This window comes from Oryctolagus cuniculus, chromosome 6 (genome assembly GCF_964237555.1).
Source record: "Oryctolagus cuniculus chromosome 6, mOryCun1.1, whole genome shotgun sequence".
Classification (NCBI taxonomy): domain Eukaryota; kingdom Metazoa; phylum Chordata; class Mammalia; order Lagomorpha; family Leporidae; genus Oryctolagus; species Oryctolagus cuniculus.
The window spans coordinates 126,531,736-126,552,352 of record NC_091437.1 but is presented as its reverse complement, the minus strand read 5'-3'; the positions used below and the strand labels follow the sequence as shown (position 1 = coordinate 126,552,352).

Here is a 20,617-nt window from a genome sequence, read left to right as displayed (position 1 = left end):
TAGCATGCAGGAGTGAGCAAGTGAGCTCAGTTCACAAATGACACAAAGTATGGAGGAAAAGCTCATAGCGAATTACAGTTGAGAAAAGATTTCAGTCTGAAATACTGAAATAAAACTGACAAAAAGCAGTTTGGAATAAACATAAATCCATGTAGGATTTATAAAAATCGCATTACATGAGTCCAAAATTTGAACAGCAATCTGTCTCCACATTTTTTCATGTAAGAGCCAGTGTGTTAGTTTATCATGGGCTTACAGTGAGTCAAGCATGGTTTCTCTGCCCTAAAAGATGGAAATGCACCTTTAGTTCAGGAGAACACACGTCTTAGTCTTACACAGTCATCTTCATTTGTTTCCAGCCGCCTCTGTACAGTTGATGCTGATGCTGCGTGCATGTGTTTTGAAGTGGAATATTGCTTAGATCCACAGAAAAGGGAGGCGAGGTCTAAGACAGTAGGCTATAAACCCTGTTTCCAAGGGAAATGCTTGGAAAGGTGCTGTGTTTTTGTTCCAGGGAACAGATCCGAAAGTCATGTGGAGATTACTTCACTGTAAGAAAATTCATTACAGTTCCTAAATCTACCCGGTATCAGAGTGTTTTGCCTTTTGGAATGAGCATCCCTTCCCTAAAGTGCTTAACAAAGAAGTCACCTGATCATGTCTAGGACAATGCAGCATGATTTTCCTAGCACTTATTGGGAGTCTCAGATTCATTCTCTATCAGCAGTCCTCTAACATCAGGAAATTGACAGTGCTGGGAACCCATCGATAGTTGCATGCTTTGAGCAAGTATTGTCAGGTGGGAATAACCCTGATACTATTTTAACATACAAACTGATCTTTATTTGTCCACATTTTTCCCAGATGCTTAAAAAAAAATTTTTTAATCTACTTGAAAGGCACAGGGAGAGATCTCCCATTTGCTGGTTTACTTTCCGATTGCCCCCAACAGCCATGGCTGGGCAAGGCCAAATCTAGGAGCCCAGAGCTCAGTCTAGGTCTCCCACATGGAAGGCAGGAGCCCAACAACTCAACACCATTGCCTGCTGCCTCCCAGGCTGTGCATGAGAAGGAAGCTGGAATCCAGAGTGGAATGAGGACTGTACCCCAGGAACTAAGGGGGATGTGACACCTCGACTGCTGCACCAGATGCCCACCATGCTTGGAATTGTTGGATGGGGAGAGTTGTTTCAGAATAGGAGTCAAGTTACCTTTATCACACTCAGATCTGACATACATTTGTGGTTATAACGTACTAGTGTTACATGCTTTAAAAAGGCTCTTAGATATCAAACTTAACTTCATAGCTGCTCCACGTCTGGTCCAGCTTTCTGCTGATGCAGCTAGGAAGCAGCAGTAGATGGCTCAAGTACTTGCGTCCCTGCCACCCCTGAAGGAGGCTTGTGAGGAGCCACTGGCTCCTGCCTTTGGCCAAGCCCATCTCCACTGTGTGGTCAGGGCCATTTAGGCAGTGAACTAGTGGGTGGAAGTTGTTCGTTCCCTTCCCCCCTCCCTCCCTCCGTGTGTGTGTGCGCGCGTGTGTGTGCACGCGCGCACACACACATGTATATGAGCGAGACTGCCTTTCAAATAGACAATTTAGATTGATTGATTTGAAAGTCAAGCAGAGAGAGATCTTCCATCTGCTGGGTCACTCCCCAGATGGCTGCAACGACCGGAGCTGGGCTGAGCCAAAGCCAGGAGCTTGGAGCTTCTTCCAGGTTTCCCGTGTTGGTGCAGGGGCCCAAGGACTTGGGCCATCTTCCACTACTTTCCCAGGCACATTAACAGGGAGCTGGATCGGAAGTGGAGCAACCAAGACTTGAACCGGTGCCCATATGGGATGCCAACACTGCAGGTGGCAACTTTACCCACTATACCACAGCACTGGCCTCCAAATAGATAAATTTTTAAAATACTTTTTATCACTTAAATAGTATTGTGATAACACAAATACTTCAGATCAGGACTATTCATGTCAGTGAGTCTACACAATAAAATTAAAAAGTTCTATCATTGTTAATTCTTGACTATACACTGCCCATGTAAATATTCATAAATTCTATGTGTGTATTTCAGTTATAATTACAAAGCATTCACAGGATGAGATAAAAAATGTTATAATTTTCCATATCCCAGTGGATCATCTTTATCATCTCACACACACACACATCACATCACTTTGGAAACCAGTGCCCTTTGTTGTAGAACTTGGGACCTTGGTTTCCCATTTGTCTTTAAGCTAAAGGATTTTTAGCAGCTTAGGGATGTACCAATCTATATAAATCAGTGAAAGCAGATGCTTCATATAAAATAATTCTGCAAAGCATGTACAAAGTGTAAGGCATAATCCTTTGAACAAAGTCCACTGGTATGGGATGCGTGGCAACATTTTTTTTGAACATTCAACACATGTCATCTGAAACATGAAACTGGGACAGATAAGTCAGGAATGAGGAGAAATTTACATAAATATTTTTAAGGCAATATGTAGTAAAGAACAAAAGAGCTAAGATTAAAATCTTGGAAAACTTTGACTTGTAGGATCTGGAAGTTAACAGAGCAGTCAGAAGTGGCAGGCAGAGTAACAAGGTAGTGGAGCGTGGGTTGTGGTTGAGGTACACTGCCATCCGTTCATGTGTGCTGCTGTGAGACAGTGTGTGCATTACATATGTTCTGCATAGCCGTGCTCGGCTATCCCGGATGCTTCCCTGAGGTCGAGGGAGTATGGTTTCGGGAAAACAGGAGTAGACACTGAGCGGCAAGGAGGGAGCAGAGGTAGACCTGTGACTTGAGAAGCAAGTTCCGTGGTGTCACGTAGCAAACGTCCATCCATAGGTGATCGAGTGTCCCCAGAGGCCGAAAGCTCTGACAGTAACCACACCTTTCTGTGGACTGACGGAAGTGCTCACTCCAGGTGTACTGTGATGGTGTTCATTGTTTTAGGCACAGTCAGCCTAGTTTATACTTAGAATGTTGCTGTAAGAGATATTTAGGAATGAGTATGTCATTTAAATATAACATTTTAACCTGTGCTCTTCAGTGTTCTAAGACAAATTCATAATTTGTAAAATTTAAGCTATAGATTATTGACAAAAATTGTGTATGTATATAAAAATGCACTGGACTTTGTTGTTAGCAGGAAAATAGAGCTTACCCTGACCTGCTCGCTTACCATTGGTTGAAAGAAATACTGACCTTGTGATATCCTTGCCAGCCAACAATTTAAACCCTCATATCCTTTTTGATTTTTAGTTTTCAGTCAACATATGTAATCATGACTATTTTCTTTCATTTTAAGAAGTATTTATAAAAGGGCCAAAGTTTGTAGACTCTTCTGTAGGTCAGAGTGGACTCAGGGTTGCCCCTGGAAGAGCACATCCCTGAGCAGCAGTTCAGCATGCTTTCTTGAGAGGGGGGAAGAGCTGGAGTGACAGCTGGAGATCGGGAGTCGCGTGCACCCTGGAGAAGCGCACCTGAGTGTCAGGCGGCACGACACTGCACAGTCACTGAGTAGAGGAAGCAGCCAAGCGTAGCCCAGCAACTTAGGGTCAGGTCCATCGCCGCCGCTCTGAGTGACCTGGGCAGTAAACTCACTTGACGTGCTGACCTCAGCATCCTCATCCACACTGAGGGTAACACCTGCTTCACTGAGCTTTCTGCACGTGTAACTCCAGTAGCATGTGGTAGAAATGAAAAAAAAAAAAAGCTCCCGTGAGCCTTGTGAGACACCCTGGAAAAGGTGGTTGTGGAGGTGCAGAGCAGTGTCAAGTTTGCATAGGTGTGGTTGTGCAAAATGGTTGCACTTTTCATATTTTCTGTAAATGGTGGTAGGAAATGCTTTTCTTAGCTCTTAAATACTCTGCATGGGTTTTATTATTAAGATTTATTTATTTGAAAGGCAGAGATCTTCCATCCACTTACTCCCAAAATGGCCACAACAACTTAAGTCTGGGCCAGGGCAAAGCCAGGAACCTAGAACTCCACCTCAGTCTCCCGAGCACTTGGGCCGTCTTCTGCTGCCTTCCCAGGTACATCAGAGGGAAGCTGGCCAGGAGGCAGAGCAGCCAGGACAGGAACCATTGCCCCGATGAGGGATGCTGGCATCACCAGCAGGGGCTTCACTTGGTGCTGGCCCCTGCCCTGGACTTTTCTAAAAGGACATTGTTTACTAGCATTTTTAGGGCTAATTGTAGAGTACAAGTCCTTACTAGTCTATAGGATTAAACTAGTTTCCTTGTGGTTTGGTTTGATTGGTTTGTTGACTGATGCATTCTTTTATTTGGATTTTGATATTCAAAGTCAAAATGCCACCTTTTCCCCCCAATATTTACTTCCATTGTCTAAAGGAAAAATTCTTTAAAAGAATTTTTTTGGCCGGCGCCGTGGCTCACTAGGCTAATCCTCCGCCTTGCAGCACCGGCACACCGGGTTCTAGTCCCGGTCGGGGCGCCGGATTCTGTCCCGGTTGTCCCTCTTCCAGGCCAACTCTCTGCTGTGGCCAGGGAGTGCAGCAGAGGATGGCCCAAGTACTTGGGCCCTGAACCCCATGGGAGACCAGGAGAAGCACCTGGCTCCTGCCATCGGATCAGTGCGGTGTGCCGGCCGCAGCGCGCCAGCTGTGGCGGCCATTGGAGGGTGAACCAACGGCAAAAGGAAGACCTTTCTCTCTGTCTCTCTCTCACTGTCCACTCTGCCTGTCAAAAAAAAAATAATAAAAAAATTTTTTTTTCATAAGGCAGAGGGAAAGACAGTGATATTCCATATGCTACAGCCAAGGCCAGGCCAGGCCAAAACCAGGAGCCTGGAACTCCAGTCAGGAACTACATCCTGGTCTCCCACATGGGTCGCAGGGGCCAAAGTATTTAGGGGCATCATCTGCTGTTTTCCCAGGTACATTAGGGAATTGGATTGGAAGCAGAGTAGCCGGGGCTCAAACCAGCACTCTGATGTAGGGTGCCAGTACTGCAGGTGGTGGCTTAACCTGCTACACCACAGCTCCAACCCTAAAATCAGGTTGTAAATGACTCCTATTACGAGATCCTGGCACTTTACAGAAATGCCATAGCCCCTGGCGCGTACAGAAACTCACAGTGTGAGGAGGGCCTGCTGCTTGCCAGCCCCCTTTACACAGAATGTTCGCAGGGTTACTAATGTTTTCTTGCTTACTTCTTGAAAGTCTGTAGGCCTACAAGCATAAATCTACCCTTTGTGGTGGTGGTTGTGACTACTATCAGATTCCAGGGAGAATATATTAAAAGGAAAATCCGAATTTCAAAATAATGTATTGAGACAGTGAAGCAACCTTATCTAGAATAAAGTGAAAGTGCAGTGTCAAGCATATTCCTTTAAAGGTTTGGAATCAGTGCCCAGTTAACCTGTGCAGAACTGGTTTTTAGCTGTCCCAGCCTGTGTGGCCCTGCCAGTGACCCTGTGGAAATACTTGTACCCAGCCAGGAATGACTACTGGCCTGGCCACACCAAGTGCTGCCCACTGCTTCAGCCCCCTGCCCTGGTCCCCCACCCGGCCTTGCTCACCAGCAGCTGAAGGGTGGCACCTGGCAGAGCAGGGGCCTGCTGTACCCTGCACCAGTGCTGGCCCAGGCCCTGGTCTGATTAGTCCACGTCCTGCTTCCTGGATACCGTGGCTTGAGTACACATCACTGTGTGTCAGCAGTAGCTGTACAGTATGGCAGCGGATTACCCCAAAACTCATATTCGGCATTTTTTAAAAAAACACTGAACACACGAGTATGCTGTGTGATGTAAGTGCTCACGTGTTAACTGCTGGGAACCCCAAGCCTCAGGGAAAAGCGTCCCATGCTTTCTCAGTGTTTATGTCAGCCTCCCTTTCTCTCTTGCACACACAGACACATTTTCTTTTATTGCTGCCCAGAAAGAATTTTTTTTTTTTTTTTGCCATTGGACTTTATGCTCCTTGAGTCTACAGTAAAAGATGTCAGCATAGCGCTATCAGTGTTTTTCTCCACCCGAGCAACTGTCCTCATTCTAAGATCATCTTTGTTTTTAGGAGAGGCAAAATAACACTGTACCCTATGATGTACTTCTGTTGGACTTGTTTTATGGGCTTTGTTTGTCTTTACAGAATTGTTGCACTCCTCAAGTTCTTATCATTTGAGCGGGTTGGAAGGGGGTTGTTTCTCATCACTTGGGTGAAACCTAATAGGGTAAGATTTAGAGCATATCCTCTGCGCATGCCTGTGTTTGCACTTTAGCCCCGCCCCTTCCCTGTATGACCTTGGAAGCCAGCCAGCCTGTCCAGACCTCAGCGCCATCAAGTGTAAAGTCAGCACCGAAGTAACAGTTAACACCTCTTTAATGTGGTAAATCATTGAGTCTTTGAAGTATTCGATAAATGTTAGCTAAACACACTCGGCAGATACGCCGCTTGAACAGTTGATGTCTGAATTACTGGAGAGTGCCACGTGACCTTGCAAAAACCACCTGCACTTTATGAATTTTAGTAAAATGGAGATAAATACCTCTTCAGCATTGTTTTGACACCCTCCCCTTTTTAAGATTGATTTCATTTTTATTTGAAAGAGTTAACAGAGGTGGAGGGGCAGATTTTCCATCTGCTGGTTCACTCCCCAAATGGCCACAATGGCCGGAGCTGGGCCGATCAGCAGCCAGGAGCTTCATCTGGGTCTCCCATGTGGGTGCAGGGGCCCAAGCACCTGGGCCATTCTCCACCGCCATTCCAGGCACAATAATAGGGAGCGGGATTGGTTGTGGAGCAGCAGGGACTTGAACCAGCACCTATATGGGATGCTGGAGCTGCAGGTGGCAGCCTAACCTACTACACCACAGCACTAGCCCCATGCTTGAGCCTTAAATAAAATAATGTGAAGCCTGTGTTGTGGCGCAGCTGGTTAAGCCACCGCTTGGGATACCAGCATCCCATATGAGCACTGGTTCAAGTCGTGGCTACTCCATTTTACTTGTTTGTTTGTTTGTTTTTAAAGACTTATTTTTATTCATTTGAAAGGCAGTTACAAAGAGAAGGAGAGAGAGATCTTCCATCCTGGTTCACTCCCCAGATGGCCACAATGACCAGGGTTGGGCCAGGCCTAAACCAGGAGCCAGGAGCTTCATCCAGGCCTCCCATGTGGGTGGCAAACTTGGGCCATCCTCACTACCTTCCCAGGCCTTAAGCAGGGAGCTGGATCAGATGTGGAACAGCCAGGTCTTGAATCAGTGCCCATATGGCATCACAGGTGGCAACTTTACCCACTGTACCACAGTACTGGCCCCATGGCTGCCATACTGTCAATTCAGCTCCCTGCTAATGCACCTGGAAAGGCAGTGGAAGATGGCCCAAGTACTTTGGCCCCTGCCACCCATATGGGAGACCAGGATGGAGTTCCAGCCTCCTGGCTTTGGTCTGGCACAGCCATGGCTGTTGTGCCCTTCTGGGGAGTGAACCAGCAGATGGAAAATTGATTTCTCTCTCTCTTTCAAATAAATAATTTTGGGGGAAAAAGGTAAAAACACCTATATACAGGATAATTTGCTCAGCAAATAATCGCTGAGTGCCTTCCCCAGGATACAGCAGTGGGCAGTTTTGGTCATGGCGCTTACACAGGGTGAGAAGCAATAGTGATTTACAGTTGAAGAAGGAAGAGAAATGCCACACTAGTTATAGAGTGAGTTTCTCCCTCTGATGAGAGCAGGTTTTATCCACAAAATTAACAAAGCTCTCAGGTCACCAGCAACCACAAAGATTATGTCACAAATACCAAGACAAGTGGTAGGTGGTGACTGGCCCCTGAAGCGTTTATAGAACCCTGACTATGAACTTCAGGCTGTTGGTGCATGCCCTGAAATATGCCCAAATATTCTGTGTCTGTCAACAGCTGTCCATTCTGCTGACTGCTGTAGGGACAAGTGTTCCTCTAGCGACCTGGAGCCGGAGTCCTTGGTGGTAAATCAAAGTCTCGGTGGTTCTTTTGCAATCTCTTCATTTGAAGGTCATGTCTGGAAGAGGCATGGGACGTGAATGGATGGTTTTCTGCATGGTATTGAACAGGACCATGGTTTGCAGCGTCCGTATTTCCAGGTTCTAACACAGCCCCTAGGAGGCTGATGCCAGCACAGAATCAGAAGTGGTCAGGTTAGGGACACACCTGCGAAGGACAAAGGGGGAGAGAGCAGGAGTAGCCAGGGCACAGCCTCGCCCCTCTGAAGGGAGAAGGGCTGGGAGGAGAAAGGGTTGTGCAGGAAATCCCTCAGCAGGGAACAGTTCTGAGCAAGCTGGCAGGCCCCCGGGTGTCTCCCAGGAGAATGCAGGACAGGGCTGGCCCAGCACTGTGGCCCCTGCTGTGCCAGATCTGACTGGGGGCGTTGGAGAGTGGGACCTGGGGCGCACAGAGCTGAGCAGCCCACTTCCCCTGGTGCCGCAGGTCCCAGTTTGCATGCCTGTCGGGGCACGTGAAGGTAGTGTCTTTGGTGTCCTAAATGCAAAAGCAGTCACAGCGAGCTCATTCTGTATTGACCCCTAGGTGTCTGGCACTGGGGATGCAACCCTGGTTCTTGCAACGTGTAGTCCATGCGGGCAGACAGTTGTGCCTTGGTCCAGGTAGGCTGGGCTTCAGATTGTCCTCTGGAGGCCCTGGGGCAGGAAAGAGCTGTCCTGGGTGGGGAGAGGGCAGGCGCTGAGTGTGGGGAGCGCTGCAGGGGAGGGAGCGGTCGCGGTCAGGGTTGGAGGGGAGCAGAGCATGGTTGGGCATGGTGTGGCTTTGGGGCTGTGCTTCAGAAGCAGCGGGAAGAACTGAAGAGGCCCTGAGTGATGTGATCTGATGGGTGCAGAGCAGGCTCCTGTGTGGGAGGGCGGCGAGTGTTGGCAGTAGGCCACGTGAGGAGTAACCTGCAAGAGCAATCCAAGAGAAAGACAGGGAACCTTGAACCTGGCTGGGAATTTCTAGAAGCAGAAACCCCTGGGCCTCTGGCATAGGAGGCAAGGGACTCAGGCCTGTGAGGGTCCTGGCCTGATCCGCTGGGTGGGGCGTGGAGCCATGTTCTGAGGAGGCAGAGAGGATGGGAGACAGCAGATTAGGGCGAGTGTGCGAGAAGATGAAAAACACTCTTGAACCTAAGTTTGGGATGACCGTCGGCCAAGTGGCAGTGTCAGATGTATCCTGTCCAGAGAGGCTGGGCTGGGGATAAAATTCCCGAGTTGCCAACCTGTAGAAGGCGTTCCAAGCTGCAGGACGGGATGAGATCTCGTAGGAAATAACTATAGATACAGAGGAGGAAGAGACTCCGAACCAGGCTCTGCAGAACCCAGGCACGAGGGCGCTTCCGGGAGTGGGGCACTGTCTGTTGAATGCCTCGGGGAGCAGGGCCGGGCAGGTGAGACGTCTCCGCAGTCTGAGGGCATGGTGGTAATTTCAACAGATGAGGAATGGAAGCCAACTTAGTGGACTACAGAAAGAATTTAAGACAGAAGCTGTTAAAAACAAATGTAACCGCCTTCCTGCCACTCTGCTGGAAAGGGCCACTGGGGTGGCGAGGGCCCAGGTCAGCAGAGCCTTCCCTGAGTCACGACCAGGGGCCAGGGAGGGAGGTCTTGCTGGTAACTTGGGAAACTGGGGAGCTTGGTCCTGAGCCAAGTGTCACTCTGGTGTCTTGTCACCTGGTTCTCAGGTAATAAACCCCACATCTCTGTAAGAATGCTGAATGATGACCTAAACAGGGCCTGCCTTTGAGGCTACCCGTAAAGGAGGAGGGCGAGGCCTCTCGCCTAACAAGTGACAGCAGCTGCAGGAAGGACAAGGCCTCTGCAAGTGAAGCCCGCAAGGTCTGCTTCTGAGATACAGCAGCAGCATTCACTGCCGATTAAGGCTGCCTGGCTGTGAAGCAGAAAGCAGCACTGGGTATCTGCAGCACAGAGAGTCAGAATCTCAACATTCAGCCACTTGTCTTTTCTTGTAAAGATTTATTTATTTATTTATTTATTTATTTGAAAGAGTTGGGGAGAGACAGAGGTCTTCCATCCTCTGGTTCACTCCCCGAAATGGCCACAGATGGCCAGGGCTGAGCCAGCGAAGCCAGGAGTTAGAGTTTCTTTCAGGTCTCCCACTTAGCACAGGGCACTTTAAAACTTAGGGGGTCTTGGTCGTGGTCAGCATCCATAGGCTAAACCAAGACAGGAGAGATCGAGAATGAGGAAAGAGCAACGTAACGTGAACAGAACACCTGAGACGGACAAAGACCCCAGAAATGGTGGGAACTTTCCAGAACACACTGCTTTATCAGCATCTGTCTCCCTGCTCCCCCAAAGGCTGTTCCTTCTCGGTCTGCTGGTCAAGGGATGGACCTGCACTCGAAGCCACGGCCTGTGAGGCGCTTACCATTCGCACCTAAGACAGAAACACTCTACTTTGAACGTTCTATGCCTTGCTGAAGGTGTGCTTCCCGTGCTGTGGGTGCCCTGGGCTGAGGCTGTGGCCTTCCAAGTGGATCGGCAAGGTCAAGTGCTGTTTCCTGGTGCCCCTCATCTCCTGTGTGTTCTCAAGCAACTCCGGGGAGAGGAGGGAGGATCTCCCAGGAATCTGCACAGGTGACTCCATCAACGGTAGACTTCCAGAACCACACCTGTGGGTGCTGGGGCCGCCATGAGTGTAGGGCAGGAGCTCACAGCCTTAGGTCCCTTTGCACCAAAGCTTTGGTGCTCCCTAACTCCCAGAACAACACATGGAAGCAAGTCCCGTTAAAAGGTGGTATACGTTTCTAACGGTTCAATTTGCATTGATCCTCAACTCTGCTGTTAGAGTCCCCTGGACAGTTTCTGAAAACCCACATGCCCCTGCCTATCTCCTCTCCCCTTTGACCAATCAAATCAGGCTGACTGGAGTGAGTTCCAGGCAGTTCTGATGTGCGGCCAAGGTTGAGAACCTCTGCTGCTATTTAAACTTTAGGAAAGTTTCACACTTTTTTATTTTTTAAATGTATTTGAGAGGTAGAGTTGCAGACAGACAGGGAGAGAGAGAGGTCTTCCTCTGCTAGTTCACTCCCTAAAACAGCCAGGTTGGGCCATTCTGAAGCCAAGAGCCAGGAGCTTCTGGGTCTCCCACGTGGTTGCGGGGTCCTAAGCACTTGGGCCATCTTCCACTGTCTTCCCAGGCCATTAGCAGAGAGCTGGATCAGAAAAGGAGCAGCCGAGACACAAACCAGCGCTCATATGGGATGCTGGCACCACAGGCAGAGGCTTAGCCCATTCTACCACAGTGCCGGCCCAAGTTTTACACTTTTAAAAGGCTCTGCAGTATGTAATATCTATTTTCTTTCCACATCAACAAATGATTCTATTCTCAAGGCTGGTGTCTGGCATCATGGGTTAAACTGCTGCCTGGAATGCCAGCATCCCATATGGGTGCCAGTTTGAGCCCCTGCTGCTCCACTTATGATCCAGCTCCCTGCTAATGCACCTGGGAAAGCAGTGAAGGATGGCCCAAGTGCTTGAGCCCCTGCACCCATGTGGGGAAACCTGGATGAAGCATCTGGCTTCAGCCTGGCCCAGCCCTAACCGTTGCAGCCAGCTGGGGAGTGAACCAGGGATAGAAGATTCTCTTTCTCTTCTCTCTCTCTGTATGTGTGTGTGTCCCTCCCTATCTGTAACTCTGCCTTTCAAATAAAATAAATCTTAAAAGCAAGAGCACTCGGTAGAGTAGCTGCACAAGGTATACTTAATCACGAGGCCCCACACACTTGCTTTCAGGGCACTGAACGGGTGTGCAAATGCCCCTGTGTACCCGGAAGTGCTCAAAGCTGACGTTTCACCACAGTGCCCAAAGAACACAGCTCCAGGTGTCCCCAGCAGGTGACCTACAGACAGTGATCAAGCCAGTGGTTTCAGCCTGTCTCCTGGACAGATGATAGAACACTCCACGAGGACAGTTTGTGAGGCTGTGAGAAGGCTTCGGTGAGGAAGAGGAGGCCACCCCCGTCTGGTGCCTCGCGGGGAGCTGGCAGCGTCACTCTGGTGTCTCGGGAGGTGCAGACGGAGCCACTGCTCAGTTCCTGGGGTCCACGGCTGGCTGGATGGCCACCTCCAGGCTCCACTGCTGCGGGAGGGAGCGCTCCCTCGTCCTCTGTCTAGTCCTGAGACTCTGCCAAGGCCTCGGTTTGAGCCTGATTATGGAAGTGAATGTCCAAAACCGTGTTACCCTGCAGCCCAGGGATGGGTACACATGTAGAGGGAGGTGTGGGCCAGTCCTCCCCCCCTCCCCCCCTACCTCAGCCCCTCCCCGTCAGACCGGCCATAAAATACTATGTAGCAGACGTGCCTTAGTGGTCTTCACGGGACCCCAGCTGCTGTTTTTCAGCTTCCACTTTGGTGCCTGCTGTGCCCAGCGTCTGATGCCCTCTTAGCAGAGCTGAGCTGATTTTTATTCCCCCATCAGCATCTGAAGCCCAGGCCGCCGCCGTATGGTGTGTGTCCACCTTCTCTGCCTCTTCGAGCTTTGCTGTCTGAATTCAACTCCGAATTGACCGGACGTTCACTGAACGCGTTCTGCAGACATAGCCAGACTCAATTTTGGAGGCGTTTGCTTCCCAAAGATTCTACGGCGTTGGGGGGAGTGGGGGTTCTTCCTGATTACTAGCCGAGTTTTCCAATCACATGAATGTTCAGGAATATTTTTGGAGAGAGCCAGATTTATTGACAAGCTGCTGGGTCCTTTAAAACATCTTCACCCTGGAGGTAGTAGGAGTTAAATTTACCCTAATTCATCAGGGTGAGACGGTAAAACATTGACCCGTGACAGTGCATTTATTTGTCGGATGATGGGTTCGGCTGCATGCAGCAAGAGACCTAAAGTCTCAGTGGCTTAAGTGATAACCTAGGCTGGTTTCTCTTATGTAACAGTGGGAGGGTCTTCAGCCCAGGACTGATAACGCTAGGGCCGTGGCTCCGAGGGGTCAGGGACCCAGGCTCCTTGTGCCTCATCACTCCGACCTCTGTAAGCTCCGCCGTCTGCATGGTCCAGGTGGCCCACCACAACCACGTGTGCAGCCCAGGCAGGAGATGAGAGGAAGGGGGACACCCTCTCTCTCAGAGGCTGTGCTCAGTACCCCCCACACGCCGCACACGCACCAGCTGCGGGGAAGGCTGGGAAATGTATTTTTGGGCAACCAGCACAAACATTTCTATTAAGAGTGAGGGAGAGCACAGATGCTGGGGAACAATGACTAGTCATTCCAACACATTCCTGGAAAATACAAAAGCTCAGGAGAGGCACGGGTGAGCCTGGGGGGAGAATCATGATCTCACACATGACCGACGTGGGGCTTCAGTTAGCTGAGCCACCCTCCAAAGGGCTTGTGCTCTGCTGGGGTTCCTCTACAGGGTGTCAGCGAGGTCCCCGGGGCACCCTCCCGGAGGTGGCCTTGTTCCCGACCTGCTCCCATCCCAAGCACCACACCCAGGGCTCGGGCGAGCTGGGCTGCAGGCGGCGGGAGAAAGTGCTCCCGGCAGCAGAGCTAATAAAAGGGAGAAAGCTGCTCTCGGCGTGCGCCCCCTCAGCGCGCACACAGTCTGCCTCGCTGGGCACCCAAGCAGCTCCCATCAGTTCCTGGGCGCTTGCACTACGCCTTGGGCTGCAGGCATTCTTGCCATGGCGCACCTCCCTTGTATTCCTCTAGCTGCTTAAAACCACTTTCTCGAGCATTCGAACAAACCCTCCTACACTCCTCTTCCCCTCCTTTTCTTTCTTAAACAAAGACAATCCTGCTTTCTGTTACTTTAAAAAAAAAAAAGAGCCGGCGCCGTGGCTCAATAGGCTAATCCTCCACCTTGCGGCGCCGGCACACCGGGTTCTAGTCCCGGTTGGGGCGCCGGATTCTGTCCCGGTTGCCCCTCTTCCAGGCCAGCTCTCTGCTATGGCCAGGGAGTGCAGTGGAGGATGGCCCAGGTGCTTGGGCCCTGCACCCCATGGGAGACCAGGAAAAGCACCTGGCTCCTGGCTCCTGCCAGGATCAGCGCGGTGCGCCGGCTGCAGCGGCGGCCATTGGAGGGTGAACCAACGGCAAAAGGAAGACCTTTCTCTCTCTGTCTCTCTCTCTCACTGTCCACTCTGCCTGTCAAAAAAAAAAAAAAAAAAAAAAAAAAAAAAAAAAAAATTCTGTCCTTTGGAGCCACATGGCGGGTCCTTAGTAGAACACTCTTTTTCCCACCTGTGTGGAACTTAAATTAGATCAAGTGGGAGGCCTGTGCCAAGACACAGGGCACCTAGCACCGTCGCGATCCGCACATTTTCTCCCCTTAATAATGCTATTTCAAACCAAAGGCGCTGGCAGTTTTGAGACTGAAAGCGCCTGCATGGTGCCAGCCCCTCACCCTTCCCAGGTCGCTGGCGGCAGCCACGAGCGAGCCGAGCGGTCCCGGCAGCCATGTTCCCCCTGGCTCCGGCCCCGGAGCTGCACATGGGAGTGCCGTGCGGGTTGCCAGGCGTCTTCACGGGGAGCATTGCTGTGTCACTCTGATCCCAGTGATGGAGACACTGAGGCTTGCTGTGGTTAAGTGGCAGAGAATGAACTAGAACTAGGCCCAGTCTGTCTCTGCAAAAACACACGGGAAATACTCAAGAGCTGCCCTCGGGTGCAGGAGAGGGAACAGCTGTTTTTGACGTGTGCTAAATGTTCTTTCCTCGTGGCCGTAGCCCAAGGTCGGCTTAAACTGATGATGGGAGCATTTCCCACAATCCTCCACGGCAGGCTTCGACATACTTTTCTGCCACTCGGGCCTGGCCTTGCTCTGTGGCATCTCCAGGTCCTCGTCATCCAGCTTTGAGTCTGTCGCAGCAAAGGCAAGCAGCTCTCTGGAAGGCGCTCCCTAAGAGTGAGATGTTGGGCACTGAAGGACAACAGAGAACCGCTGGTTCCTGGGCAATGCTTCCTTTCTAATGGAGATGCTGGGTGTGATGAAGCGACACTGCCCCTTACTAAACAGTTGGAAAACGGGGACGAACCCCACAGTGGGAACAAGAAGTGGGGTTTGTAGGCAGTGGCCAGTTTTCGGAGAAGGTGCTGCAGTCACTTCCGGAGAGCGCTAGGAGATGGGCCAAGGGTGCAGTCATTGCTTAGAGCTGCCCCGGACGCGAGTGAACGCTCAGCCCTTTCACCACGCCTTGGCATGCCTCTGGATAAGGGTTTTTAAAGAGAAATGAGGAGTTTTGTAAAAAATCTAAGAAACGTTAAAAGCACGTCCTTTATATTGTAAGACTCATGTAGCTGAAACTGAGTGGTTGACTCATAGCTCCCACATTGATCTTCAGTTCTTTAGCTCAGATGGTTTTCTTTAAAAAATTAGTGGTATCAGCTAAGTGGGACTATTTCGCACTCCTACCCACAGAGGAAAGTGCTTTTGTGAACATGTCAGCCCTGTTCCATCGCTCCACGCTGTCTGTGCCCACCAGATCCCCAACCCCAGTTCAGACTCAGGCTCGCGTCCGAGTGAGAGGGCCCTCACACTCCCATCGGTTTGTCTGATGCACACAGGCCACCGTTTTAGAACCAAGGAATCCTATGTCTGGATGAGACCTTTGGAAAGACCTCCAGTCCCTCCTCTGTTTCGTTACATGTAGGGTATGAGGCACAGCAAGGGTCAGCGGTTTGCCCAAAGACACAGAGTCCGTCCTGGGAGGCTGACACTGGACCCCAGGGCCACATGACTCCCACATCTGCTCCTTTGTGTCGCTTCCTAGAGAGGGGATGATGTGCCTCATGCCAGGGTCCTGCTGTAGCTAACCAGCAGGCACCTTGACCTTGATCCATGAGAGCCCTCCAGATGCGCGCAGCCAGCCGCCGGCTCACCACGTGCTGAGCAGTCCCGTCCCTGCTTCCTGTGAGTTGCTCTCTTGTGGACACACTCATTTTCGGAGAAAGGGGACCCACCCGCGAGCTTGTCTCCCCCCACGGCCGAGAATCCCACCACTGTCCTTCCTGCCTCTCAGCAGCCCTCAACCTCCCCTTGCCCTCTCCTCTTCCGCTTCCGTTCCCTCTCCGCCTGGCTGACCTCTTTCTACTTCCCATGCGCAGTAGGTTTGACCTTGGCCACACAAGGGGGTCACTTAGTGCTTACCGCATTTCTGCACGGTAGCTGTATGCATCCCACGGATGCTGGTTCCAACACCATCCCAGATCTGGCTCCAGTGTACCCTGTCGGCTCCGTGGCTACACTTAGAAAATGCAGAAGTTGGGGCCTGCGCAGTGGGTTAACACCCTGGCCTGAAGTCTGGCATCCCATATGGGGGCCGGTTCTAGTCCCTGCTGTTCCTCTTCCGATCCAGCTCTCTGCTATGGCCTGGGAAAGCAGTAGAAGATGGCCCAAGTCCTTGGGCCCCTGCAACCGCGTGGGAGACCCGAAAGAAGCTCCTGGCTTCGGATCGGCACAGCTCCAGCCATTGCAGCCAATTGGGGAGTGAACCAGTGGGTGGAAGACCTTTCTCTCTCTGTGTAACTCTGACTTTCAAATAAATAAATTAATTTAAAAAAAAAAAAAAAGGAAAGAAAATGCAGAAGTTGAACGAGACCATCGGTCTTTAGAAGGATCCTCCAGTTCCAAGCCTTGGTGCCTCCCTATTGCTATCTGTCCAAGAGACCGCTTCCAAGGAAGTCCTCCTAGAACACTGCCCATCCCTTGCTGTGTGTGCACTGAGGCTGGCTGCCAAGCCCTGCAGTTGCCATGCCCTGGCACCGAGGGCCCGCTGCAGACTGGCGCTGTCTTCCCTCAGCCTCCTCCCCAGCGCTCCGGCGAGCTCCGCTCCACTGGCCCCTTTGCGCCCTGCCTGTGCCGCGCTCTTCCGTCTCCTGGCTCTCGCGCACTGCGTGCCCCCTGCCTGTGCCGTAGGAGGAACAGACACAGTGTCTTTGCAAGCTGCTGGGCAGCAGGGGCCACTCCTTCTTCCTCCTCACTCCCACACCACACCCAGCACTCAGCAGGCACCCCCTGGCCATTGAGTCCACGTGGTCAGCCCCGAACTGCACCAGGACTGGTTTCGGCCATCACATCTTAGCTCTTTCACTCATTCCGGGTTGCCAATCAAATACAGTCCTTGAGCCTTGTTTACATAATCCGTAAGCCATTTCTCTCTTGTTCTGTCCTTTTACCTATTTTGAACTGGCATTCCGGACTTTGCAGTTAAAGTTTAATTTGCACCCATTGTTCCTGTCTGTCCAGATCTTTCTGATTCCTGGTTCTCTTATCTAGTTTATTGGCTTCCCATTGTTATCCACAGGTGCAACAGATGGTATTGACTGTGCCTCACTGAAGTTGTTGGTACAAATATTGAGCAGGAGATAAACCGGCAGCTTGCCGCCCGGGCACACTGTTCTCCATCCAGCAGTCTCTGGATACAGCTGTTTACCTAATGACTAATCTCTTATTCGGTCATAACTCTTCATGTATATAGACAATAAAGAATGCTCTTTTGGTGTTGGTGTTGTGGCGTAGACAGAAAGCTACCACCTGCAACTCAAGCCCCCCCATATGGATGCTGATTCTGTCCTGGCTGCTCCACTTCCCATCCAGCTCCCTGCTAATGGCCTGGGAGGAGCAGCAGAAGATGCCCCAAGTGCTTGGGCCCCTGCCACCCACATGGGAGACCTGGGTGAAGCTCCTGGCTCCTGGCTTCAGCGTGGCCCAGTGTTGGCCATTGCAGCCATCTGGGGAGTGAACCAGTGGATGAAAGATCTTTCTCTTTGTCTCTCCCTCTCCCCCCGCGTCTATAACTCTGACTTTCAAATAAATACATTTTTTTTTACAAAAGAATGATCTTTTAATTCACCCTGTTTACTTGAAGCTGAGAAGCGATCTCGTACAAGGCAGTATGCGAGGCCTGGTGTGATATGGAGCAGGAATGGAGAGCTGGCCTCTGTCCTGTTGTAGGTGCAAAGAACAAAGATCAGACTCCTCCACGGGGAAATACAGAAGCAGGTAGAATGTGCAGCAAAGAGCGAGAGGTGGGCCGGGAGGGCCAGAGGATGGAGGGGCTCGTTCCAGGGTGGATAAAGCCCTGCAGAATGAAGGGTTTTTGTTGGTGAGATCGGCTACAGGCTAAGCTGTCGGAACAGAGTCCAAAACACAGAAGCCTTGTTGACCACGGTGCCCGCTGAGTTCGCTCGGGACGGTCAAGGTGGACAGGTGGTCCAGGTCCGGCCGCTATGCCCTGCTCCACGCGGGCCCCCGACTTGTCTGCTCAGGGTCACTGTTCCCGCCCTGTCCTTACCACGTCCCAGCCAGAAGGCAAGGCGGGCGACCGAGGCCGAGACCTCCCACTCATTTTCTGGCCCTCACCAGGAAGTTGCTCACCCGGCTTCTATTCCTATCACGGAAGCCCGGGTCGGCCACGTGGTTAACCGCACCCAGCCAGAAGGGGGCCTGGGAAATGGGAGGCAGCCTCGGGCTCAGCTAAAACTCTTGCTTTTGAGCATAGGGCAAAACAGGTAAGTGCACAGTCAGCCGTCTGTGCTAGAGAGAAAGAGAAGATTCACGTGAGGAGAAAAGCTGTAGAAGACAGAGCTGGCTGATAATTCTCTGTCAGCTGAGTGAATGTTCCTGGCAACATTGAACTTGATAGAAAAAAAAAAAACACACACACAGGGACCAGCACTGTGGAGTGGCAGGTTAAGCCTCCATCCGCTGTGCCAGCATCCCCCCGTGGGCTCCGGTTTCGGGGTCTGCATGACAGTGGGCCGGGCCAAGTCTTTCTTCTCCCTCTGTTGTCATTATCATTTCTGCTTCAATTCAGAAAAATATTACCGAGTTTTGAAATAGCAAAGCCTGTCCACGCCTGGCCCGCGCAGTTCCCCAAAGGTATTGAATCCGATTGTTCGGAAAACACCGCTGTTGTCTGGACCTGTCTCTGCTCCCACGGGAGATGTGCATCTGCGTGTGTGTGTGTGTGTGTGTGTGTGTACAAGGGAAGCCTCCCCCTCTGCAGGCCAGTGTGGCTGCTCTGCTCTCCATCCAAGAGCGACTGTCCATAGCTGTGAGCTGGGAGCCCTTCCCCCGCCAGGCACATCGGGCCTTCCGAACGCAGGCAGCCGGAGCCAGCAACGCCACCAGCCACCCAGGGCCCGCATGGCGGGAGTCAGAGTCCTACAGCCCCTGCTCGCCCTTGAGAGAGGGAAGAGGGGCCGAGGGAGGCCCCCTGTGGTGGTGCCCCAGCCCCTGTCTGGAGAGCAGGAGTTCCCATAGTTGGCATAATCACGCACACACGCACACACACACACGCATGCTCCGTCTCAGCTCCAGGCCTCAGCACGCTCATCAGTCTCCCGTTTGTACCCCACCCCCGCTCACAGGCCTGTGGGGCGAGACCTCTCTTTTCTCTCGTTCCCTAGAGGAGGGGGCCGAGCTCAGAGAGCTGAAGCGGCTTGTAGCCAAGGTCACTCAGGATCCAGACCCCACTCTGTTGGACCCCAGAACCCAGCCTCTGAATTCCCACCTCGTGCATCAGGAGGTCTGAGCTGTAACAGACACGGGGAGCGGCCAGAGCCCAAACCTGGGGCCTGCCAGAGCTGGAGGGGACAGCGACAGGGAGGAGGAGGGCAGGAGGCACAGCTCAGAGCACACGCAAGGCCCCTGCTCGCCCCTGGACACCGGTGGGCACCCCTTACTCCCATGGTGGCAAAGAACACAGGTCCGGGGCCAGGTTACCTGAGTTCACCCGAGTGTGACCTTGGGCGGCCTTTGCGTGGCTCCGTTCCCCTGTAGGTAAGCTGAGCATAAGGATATGAGGTGTCCTCAAAAAGTTCATGGAAAATGCATGTAGTGGAAAACTGCGTAGATTTCAAAATGTTTGTGCACCCAAATAAACATCTTTCCATCCTGTTTTCACACAAATTTTCTGGAGTCTTCCAAGACAGAGGGTGTCACTTGTGCCACACTATCCTTTTTCTTCTTTAATTATGGGCTCCCAGTGTGTAGGTGTGCACACAGCCACCCAAAATAAAGACAGTAAATTCTTCAGTTTGCTGCCTGGAAGATGAGTGTGATGTCTGGCATTCTGGCTACCATTTTGGACCATGAGAACGAGAACAGTATTTCAAGGATAGCGGAGTGAAGAGCTAGAGGAAGCCTGTGAGGTCGAGGACTTCATGAACAAAGCCGCAGTGAAGTTTATGGCTCCCCACCTCCCTCCTTCTCTACCTCCGAGGACTAAGCACCACAGTTACGGCCTTTGTGACTCCCAGCTGAACTTAATCCTAACCGGTACAATGTGAAAACCATTTGAAGTGATGTCTGGGACATGGTCAGAAAGTCGTGGATAAGTGGTGGTATTATTTTCCATCAAACAGTGGATCGGTTGTGGCCCAAAGCTTGACAAATCAATAAGGAGTCTTGTGGGCGTGCGAGGCAAAGCTTGTGTGTGCTACGTCTGGAAGGTAGTTTGAGAGGAACTAAATTAAAAGGCCCCGTATCACTAGCACCTGGTCATAAACATGAAGCGTTATGGAGAGCAGGGGAGAGAGTGTTGTTCTCACAAGCAGGTAATGCGTGTTCCTCTTTAGGGAATACAGGGCGCTGCGGCAGCACCTGTCTACAGCACAGCCATCAGTCTCCCAGCTCCTGTTCAGTGCCCCATTCCCTGCG

The 20,617-nt window shown here is 51.4% G+C and overlaps 1 long non-coding RNA gene across 1 annotated transcript; it reads left to right on the top strand.

Moving 5' to 3' along the window:
* Positions 1-14,133: 14,133 nt before the first annotated feature.
* On the top strand, positions 14,134-17,788 carry LOC138849956 (uncharacterized). Its single transcript, XR_011389277.1, has 2 exons — positions 14,134-15,865; positions 16,311-17,788. It is a non-coding gene; the product is annotated as an uncharacterized lncRNA (long non-coding RNA).
* The last annotated feature ends 2,829 nt before the right edge of the window (positions 17,789-20,617 follow it).